Raw genomic sequence first — 9,627 nt, 5'->3', positions numbered from 1 at the left:
CGCTGTGGAGCTTTGCAGCTCCTTCAGGGTCATCTTTGGTCTCTTTGTTGCCTCTCTGATTAATGCCCTCCTTGCCTGGTCCGTGAGTTTTGGTGGGCGACCCTCTCTTGTCAGGTTTGTTGTGGTGCCATATTCATTCAAAATTTTTTGTAATGGATTTAATGGTGCTCCGTGGGATGTTCAACGTTTCAGAAATGTTTTGATAACCCAACCCTGATCTGTACTTCTCCACAATTTTGTCCCTGACTTGTTTGGATAGCTCCTTGGTCTTCATAGTGCCGCTTACTTGGTGGTGCCCCTTGCTTAGTGGTGTTGCAGAATCTGGGGCCTTTCAGAACAGGTGTATATATACTGAGATCATGTGACAGATCATGTGACACTTAGATTGCACATAGGTGGACTTTATTGAACTAATTATGTGACTTCTGAAGGTAATTGGTTGCACCAGATCTTATTTAGGGGCTTCATAACAAAGGGGGTGAATACATATGCACGCACCACTTTTCCGTTATTTGTTTTTTAGAATTGTTTGAAACAAGTTATTTTTTCCATTCCACTTCACCAATTTGGACTATTTGGTGTATGTCCATAACATGAAATCCAAATAAAAATCAACTTAAATTACAGGTTGTAATGCAACAAAATAGGAAAAATGCCAGACCGCCAAAAGTCTGAACTTCCAGCAAGCCAGGTGGGCCTTGTTCTTTGGTAGATTCAATTTCACACTCACTTATCGCCCCTGTACGAAGAATACCAAGCCTGATGCCTTCTCCAGCCAGTACACCACCGACAACACGGGTACCGAGCCAGAAGCCATTGTGCCATCCACCTGCATCGTTGCCACCGTCACCTGGGAGATCGAGTCCCGTATCTGCCAGGCTCAGCAGAACCATCCTGATCCGGGTAACGGTCCTAGTAATGCTCTGTTTGTCCCAGATTGTGTTCGATCTGATGTTCTTCAGTGGGGCAATTCTAACAACCTTCCTGCGTCAGCACTTTTGGTGGGCCACCATGGAGAGAGATGTCCGGGAGTTTGTATCAGCCTGTTAGGTTTGTGCCCGGAACAAAACCTCCACTAAACCCACTTCCGGTCTGCTCCGCCCTCTTCCCATACCCAGTCGCCCCAGGTCACACATAGCTCTGGACTTCGTCACTGGCCTTCCCCCATCTAACGGTAACTCTGTCATCCTCATCATTATTGACAGGTTTTCCAAAATGTCTCACTTCATTCCCCTCTCCAAGCTCCCGTCGTCCAGGGAGACTGCGGACCTATTAGTATCCCATGTGTTTCGTCTGCATGGCATCCCCACTGACATCGTTTCTGACAGAGGACCCCAGTTTACCTCCCAGGTATGGAGATCCTTCTGTCCAGCTCTTGGGATCAATGTCTGTCTTTTTTCTGGATATCACCCCCAGAACAACGGCCAGACCGAATGGGCCAACCAAGAGATGGAGACTGCCCTACGCTGCGTGACTTCTGACTTCTGTGTGTGTGATTGTGTGGGCGTAGACAGGTGTGCTGGAGTCAGAGCAGATCCCTACCAGCTGCAATCTGTTTCATAATCAAGACCTCTACAAATACTCAGTCCTGCTACTTCCACACTGCCAGATCGTAATCTCTGCTCAGTCAGTCTACGGTTCTAGCCGTTTGTAACTATTCAAATCCTATTATCCTGTTGTGCCTGTTTTCCTTGCCTGATGCTGTTTTCCTCTCCGTTACAGTTCTGCTGCTCCGACTCTGGTCGCTGTCTCCAGTCCCACGCCTTGTCATCCTGCTACTCTGTCCTGGATTCCCCACTCTACTACTCCCTTGGATTCCCCTCTGGACCAGCTCACCCTGTCACAACCCCCCTCACTCCAGCCTCAGCCTCCGCTTCTGGTTTCCAGTAGTTTCCCCTGACCTGCACTCCCTCTTCCCCCTGTGTTTCAATAAATACCTTGGTTACTTCATCCCAGTCTCCTCATCTGAGTCTGCTCTTGGGTTCCCCTGTTCCACTCCGCGTAACAGACAGAGACACTTAACCTTGATACATTCAGAAACTACTCTCACCTACAGTGATTACATACTTGGCACACGAACCACCACCCTCTTTGAGTAAGGAATCATGAATGTATTTATGTAAATGCCTGGTTCGCTGTGTATCTCTCTCGGGGGGGCAGGACCGCCCTAGAAAGGCCTTCTCGTGGCACGCTTGTAAGGCTCTGATTGTCCAAAAAGGTTCCAACAAGTCTTCTATTGTTGTTCTCTTCTTCGTAGTTGTCCGGTCTCTGATGACTTGTCGTGTAGTCCTGAACAGAACTACTGAGTTGATTTTCCTTCCATTCGCTCTTGAAGATGCTTCTTTGAAGATAGGCTAGCTCGTCGTATCGATTATTCCCAGTGGGGTGATGGGCATAGCGTAACAGGATGGCTTGAGCAGAGTAATAGGATGGGCCTACTTAAATTAGCTTTCGAAGATACTTTACTTAGGACAGCTAATGAGCCGTACCAGTGATTGTCTGGGAGGTGAGTTTATTCTCTCCACCTCGTGTTGAGATTCAAAGTTCCAACCATTTCAAACGTGTAGCGGCCGCTTCACGTCTTTCTGGTCTAATGTGTTAATTCATAAGTAATAATTTATACACTTTGGACAATAGGGGCAGTTCCGTCAGGCTGACACACTCTCTGACCTCACTTTGGGCGGTGACTAGCAACTGTGCAAAGTAATGCAAAACAATGATCTCTTAGAGCTTCTCAAATCACATCCCCATCTTTTCATATTACCGCCGACAGCACCTCAACCCAAAACATCTTCCCGTGTCCATAAAACCTCACCACTATTCCACTACTTTGGCCTTATCTGATCTACTCCAGGCCAGCAGCCTGGGAGGACGGGACACTATCGTTCAAAACATCTTGTAACTCTTATGCAGTAAAATCTCTCACACCCAGTAGGTCATAGCATCATACAGTAGCTGGACAGGTGAGGCGAGGTGAGTAGTCATGCTGTACTTCGCTCCGCAGGTAATATGACACATTACATTACAATGGAACGATTTGATTAGTGTAATGTTAGCTAGCTACATAGTTGTATTTGTATCAAAGATAAAGGTGTAGTATAGAGAAACTATCGAGGTTAGCTAGCCAGCTACATTCGTTCGCAGCGACGCCGTTTTTCAAACAAAGTCAACACCGCAGCCATTGCTAGCTAGCCAACACTACCAGCTAGCAGTACTGTAGCAACTAAATACAATATCCTTTTAGCCAGCTACATTCGTTCGCAGCGACGCCGTTTTTCAAACAAAGTCAACACCGCAGCCATTGCTAGCTAGCCAACGCTACCAGCTAGCAGTACTGTAGCAACTAAATACAATATAATTTTAGCCAGCTACATTCGTTCGCAGCGACGCCGTTTTTCAAACAAAGTCAACACAGCAGCCATTGCTATCTAGCCAACACTACCAGCTAGCAGTACTGTAGCAACTAAATACAATATCATTTTAGCCAGCTACATTCGTTCGCAGCGACGCCATTTTTCAAACAAAGTCAACACCACAGCCATTGCTAGCTAGCCAACACTACCAGCTAGCAGTACTGTAGCAGCTAAATACAATATAATTTTAGTCAATGAGAATTTTGCAACATAAAGCTTCCCTTTCTGAACATTCGAGATGTGTAGTCCACTTGTGTAGCTAGCATGACTGACTTTGTGCTAGCTAGCCAACGTTTAATTATTGCTGCGTTATGAAAGGAACTAGACACGGACACGAATGATCTGTTTAGTGTGTTAACACACTATTGGTAGTTTGTTGTAACCAAGTATTGGTGCTAAACCGTGTGTTATTGGATGCTAGCATGCTAGTTAGCTATGGCGTCATAGGATACGGTGCCCTGGGCGGTTTTTCATGGAAGAATACTGTACCAAGTTAGCTAGCTGAATAAAGTAAGTTAGAGTCTATTCCTAGAAACATTGAACCGCTGTAGTTTACAACAATTATAATTTCTAAAGTGGAAGTTGGGAGAGTTTTATTCGGGTGTTTCAGTGAAACAATTATAGTTTCTGAGGTGGAAGTTGGGAGAGTTATATTTGGGAGTTGTGGTGAGGGAGGCCCCACTCTCTCCTTTCCCAGATGATTAGTTCATTTCATTCCGATCTCCTCTGCATTATTGTAGCCATTTGCTGCTGCCTGTCAACTATGCCTCTGCCTATCCCTGTTCTCTCCTCTCCGCACAGGCTACACAAACGCCTCACACCGCGTGGCTGCTGCCTCTCTAACCTGCTTGTCCCTGCACGCACCACCCACCTGGAGTTCCAGGTCTCAGGCAGCCTCTGGAACTGCCGTTCTGCTGCCAACAAGGCAGACTTCATCCCAGCCTATGTTACCCTCCAGTCCCTCGACTTCTTGGAAACATGGATTACCACTGAAAACACTGCTACTCCTACTGCTCTCTCCTCGTCTGACCATGTGTTCTCGCATACCCCGAGAGCATCTGGTCAGCGGGGTGGTGGCACAGGAATCCTCATCTCTCCCAAGTGGACATTCTCAATTTTTCCCCTAACCCATCTGTCTATCTCCTCATTTGAATTCAATGCTGTCACAGTCACTAGCCCATTTAAGCTTAATATCCTTGTCATCTATCGCCCTCCAGGTTCCCTTGGAGAGTTCATCAATGAGCTTGACGCCTTGATAAGTTCCTTTCCTGAGGATGGCTCACCCCTCACAGTTCTGGGGGATTTCAACCTCCCTACGTCTACATTTGACTCATTTCTCTCTGCCTCCTTCTTTCCACTCCTCTCCTCTTTTGACCTCACCCTCTCACCGTCCCCCCCTACTCACAAGGCAGGCAATACGCTTGACCTCATCTTTACTAGATGCTGTTCTTCTACTAATCTCACTGCAACTCCCTGCTAACTGCTAACTCTCTCCGTCTTCAAGAGAGCGAGAGTTGCACCCCTTCTCAAAAAACCAACACTCGATCACTCTGATGTCAACAACTACAGACCAGTATCCCTTCTTTATTTTCTTTCCAAAACTATTGAGCGTGCAGTCTTTAGCCAACTCTCTTGCTATCTCTCTCAGAATGACCTTCTTGATCCAAACCAGTCAGGTTTCAAGACTGGTCATTCAACTGAGACTGCTCTTCTCTGTGTCACGGAGGCTCTCCGCACTGCTAAAGCTAACTCTCTCTCCTCTGCTCTTGTCCTTCTAGACCTGTCTGCTGCCTTTGATACTGTGAACCAACAGATCCTCCTCTCCACCCTCTCCGAGCTGGGCATCTCCGGCGCGGATCACTCTTGGATTGCGTCCTACCTGACCGGTCGCTCCTACCAAGTGGCGTGGCGAGAAGCTGTCTCCGCACCACGTGCTCTCACCACTGGTGTCCCCCAGGGCTCAGTTCTAGGCCCTCTCCTATTCTCGCTATACACCAAGTCACTTGGCTCTGTCATATCCTCACATGGCCTCTCCTATCATTGCTACGCCTACGATACACAACTAATCTTCTCCTTTCCCCCTTCTGATAACCAGGTGGCGAATCGCATCTCTGCATGTCTGGCAGACATATCAGTATGGATGACGGATCACCACCTCAAGCTGAACCTTGGCAAGACGGAGCTGCTCTTCCTCCCGGGGAAGGACTGCCCGTTCCATGATCTCGCCATCACGGTTGACAACTCCGTTGTGTCCTCCTTCCAGAGTGCGAAGAGCCTTGGCGTGACCCTGGACAACACCCTGTCGTTCTCCGCTAACATCAAGGCGGTGACCCGATCCTGTAGGTTCATGCTCTACAACATTCGGAGAGTACGACCCTGCCTTACACAGGAAGCGGCACAGGTCCTAATCCAGGCACTTGTCATCTCCCGTCTGGATTACTGCAACTCACTGTTGGCTGGGCTCCCTGCCTTTGCCATTAAACCCCTACAACTCATCCAGAATGCCGCAGCCCGTCTGGTGTTCAACCTTCCCAAGTTCTCTCACGTCACCCCGCTCCTCCGCACACTCCACTGGCTTCCAGTTGAAGCTTGCATCTGTTACAAGACCATGGTGCTTGCCTATGGAGCTGTGAGGGGAACGGCACCTCCGTACCTTCAGGCTCTGATCAGTCCCTACACCCAAACGAGGGCATTGCGTTCATCCACCTCTGGCCTGCTGGCTCCCCTTCCTCTGTGGAAGCATAGTTCCCGCTCAGCCCAGTCAAAACTGTTCGCTGCTCTGGCACCCCAATGGTGGAACAAGCTCCCTCACGACGCCAGGACAGCGGAGTCACTCACCACCTTCCGGAGACATTTGAAACCCCACCTCTTTATGGAATACCTGGGATAGGATAAAGTAATCCTTCTACCCCCCCCCCCCCCAAAAAAAAACCATTAAAAAATAAACAATTGTAAAGTGGTTATGCCACTGGCTATAAGGTGAATGCACCAATTTGTAAGTCGCTCTGGATAAGAGCGTCTGCTAAATGACGTAAATGTAAATGTAATGTAAACACATAGTATACAACGTCAAATAGGTAGTGGGTATACTTTCCAAGTAACAGTATTTCCTTTATAACATTTATAACATTTTTCATGATATCACAAAGTAACAAACAATATGACATTAGTGTTCTATACATCGCCTCTGACCATTCCCCACGTTCTACGTTAGGAATATTATTCAAGTATTCACTTTTGAACGTGTTAAAGTTTCAGCGGGAAAAAGTCTGTTGAAACAAAGAACATTCCTTTGGTTAATCTTGAGGGCGCAGCCTGAATGTTCTCCTTTGATTTACATCAGGGCGTGAGCTGTTAATCACCACTAGTCCTTCCCTCCCCCCTCTGCGGGTGAAAGGGGGTCTGATTTAAGTTATTAATTGCAAACCTGATCTGACCTATTTGGACTCTCGTGGACAGTCATGACACTCCTTTGCTAGTTATACAATCATGTAACTAAGACATTCGCTGGAAATAAACATTATTTCAATATTGTTTTATTGTTTTGTTGAATAGTCATGACTGGTTTAAGATATCTGTCGTAAGACGACGGTGGCGAAGGATATCATTGTTACTTAACGCGGATCCAAGTTCAGTTTTGAGATCCACCGGCGTCATTGGTGTAGGGTTAGCTGGACATTTCTGACTGGTCTTGGAACTGTGACAACGGGCAGCCTGCCCCGCTTGGCTCCATGGGATATGTGGTGATTTTGCCAACACAGCCAGATATGCACAAAATCTTGTACCCTTAACCTTTAAAAAAACTGGCTATCGTATTTATTGATTACATTTGACTTTATTAATATAATGAGTAATCCAGGAATGTCACAAGTTAATTGACACAAGAAAACTCGAGAAAATAGCAACTCTACAGAGTGAATGAGTACAATGAAGCTCCTCCACCTCCTCACCACTCTATTGAGTCTTGTTGAGGTCAATGTTGACAGTGCATAATAAGCAAACCCATTAAAAAGGATATGGCTTCGAGCTGGAACTAACATGAATAGAATTTAAAATTATTGTTACACTGAATAAAACAATGTACTGTATAGAAATATTATGTTTAAATCAGGCAAAATTACTTCAATTGTAATAATTTGGTTGCATATTAATATCCTTGCTCATTAATATTTCATTTCATTTTATTTAGTTATTCTTAGAATACCTCCAGAATTCTCTAGAATCTTTAACAAAATGTACTAATTGAGGCAGACAAGGTTTAGACTACTCTGGCTTCATGTAGTGTGTGTTGCAACTGGACATGGCTTCTGTATAAACATTCCCTAAACATTGTGCAGCTGTTCAAATTCCAGTCGTACTCTCATCACTCGTTCCACGCAACTGAAACTCTAGAGCCATGAATTCCCCATAGGCTCAAAAATTCCTCTCTGTTAAGTCAGTTTTCAGGAAAACCTTGTCTAAATCGATGCCAGGGTTTTGGACTACATAACTCCCATGTTGAAGATGTTTTCGCTCAGTCCACACCCTTTACAACTACAGTCAACGGCAGTCCTTCACAGATTACATTTTGGCTAGAGGGCAATATCCTACACCTTCCCCTCCTCCTCCCTCTTCCTGTCCCCTTCCTGTATACCTACTTCCAAGTGTGCCACTTCCTCCTCCATAGCCATCACTAAGTGATAGTTGACTCTTCTGCTTTGTGCTGTTTATTTCTGATAGTTTTTCAAACCTATGTCCAGTGAAAGCAGATATGCAATTTGTTGACACTGCTACAGAGTACAGACTTGGATACACATTATCCCGAATGCTAATAAATATAAACGTCTGTTAAATTTGCTGCTCTGTTGTGCTTGTTTACAGCTGGTCATTTCATAGGGAATTGTCAGAGTCGATCTCCTATTGTTACATCAGCAACATTTCAAGAATAAAGCCGCTAACATGGCAGCTGTTCTAAAACCTGGCCAAAGTCTATATACAGAAATTATTCATACCCCTTGACTTTTTCCAAATTTTGTTGTGTTACAAAGTGAGATTTAAATGGATTTAATTGTCATTTTTTTGTAAACGATCTACCCAAAATACTCTGTCATGTCAAAGTGGAAAATGAAATATATTTAAAAAATATATTTTTAAAGGAACATAAAACCCAATATACTGTATCTTCATTAGACAAGTATTCAACCCTTTGAGTCAATACATGTTAGAAACACCCTTGGCAGCGATTACAGCTGTAAGTCTTTCTGGGTAAGTCTCTAAAAGGGTTTCACACCTGGATTGTACAATATTTGCCCATTATTCTCAAAATAATTCTTCAAGCTCTGTCAAGTTGTTGATCATTGCTAGACAGCCATTCTCAAGTCTTGCCATATATTTTCAAAATGTGGCAAAGCAATTAACTTTTTGTCCTGAATACAAACTGTTATGTTTGGGCCAAATCCAATATAACACATTACTGAGTACCACTCTCCATATTTTCAAGCATAGTGATAGTGGTGGCTAGCCATAAGCCATAAGACTCCTGAAGAGCTAATCAAATGGCTACCCGGACTATTTGCATTCCCCCCTCTTTTTGCGCTGCTACTACTGTCTGTTTATTATCTATGCATAGTCAATTCATCTCTACCTACATGTACATATTACCTCAATTACCTCGACTAACCTGTGCCCCCGCACATTGACTCTGTACCGGTACCCCCTGTATATAGCCTCACTACTGTTATTTTACTGCTGCTCTTTAATTATTTGTTATTTTTATATTTTTCTTCTTTTTTTATTTTTACTTATCAATTTTTTACTTAACACTTATTTTTCTTAAAGCTGCATTGTTGGTTAGGGGCTTGTAAGTAAGCATTTCACTGTAAGGTCTACACCTGTTGTATTCGGCGCATGTGACACATTTTTTTTATTTGATTTGATTTTGACTGGTGACTTTTTCAGGAAAAATAAAGAAACGGAATGGATCTCAAAATCCTAGAGGAAAACCTGGTTCAGTCTGCTTTCCATTTGTTATTTTTCTATATTTTTTATTTTTTCTGACGGCACTGGCTCTGACTACAACCAGTCAGCAGGTAGGACATTTCAGAGTTTCCTAGTTCCGACTAGCTTGTGAATCTCAGCCCCACAACAGCTGGGGATCATTTGCATTGGTGTAGTGGAAGAGATAATTAGTTAGGGGAATAGGTTTACAGGCACGAGAAAAAAAACTGTCCATGTG

The sequence above is a fragment of the Coregonus lavaretus genome (genome assembly GCF_964263955.1).
Source record: "Coregonus lavaretus genome assembly, chromosome: 16".
NCBI lineage: Eukaryota > Metazoa > Chordata > Actinopteri > Salmoniformes > Salmonidae > Coregonus > Coregonus lavaretus.
Note: the sequence above shows the minus strand (reverse complement) of the source record.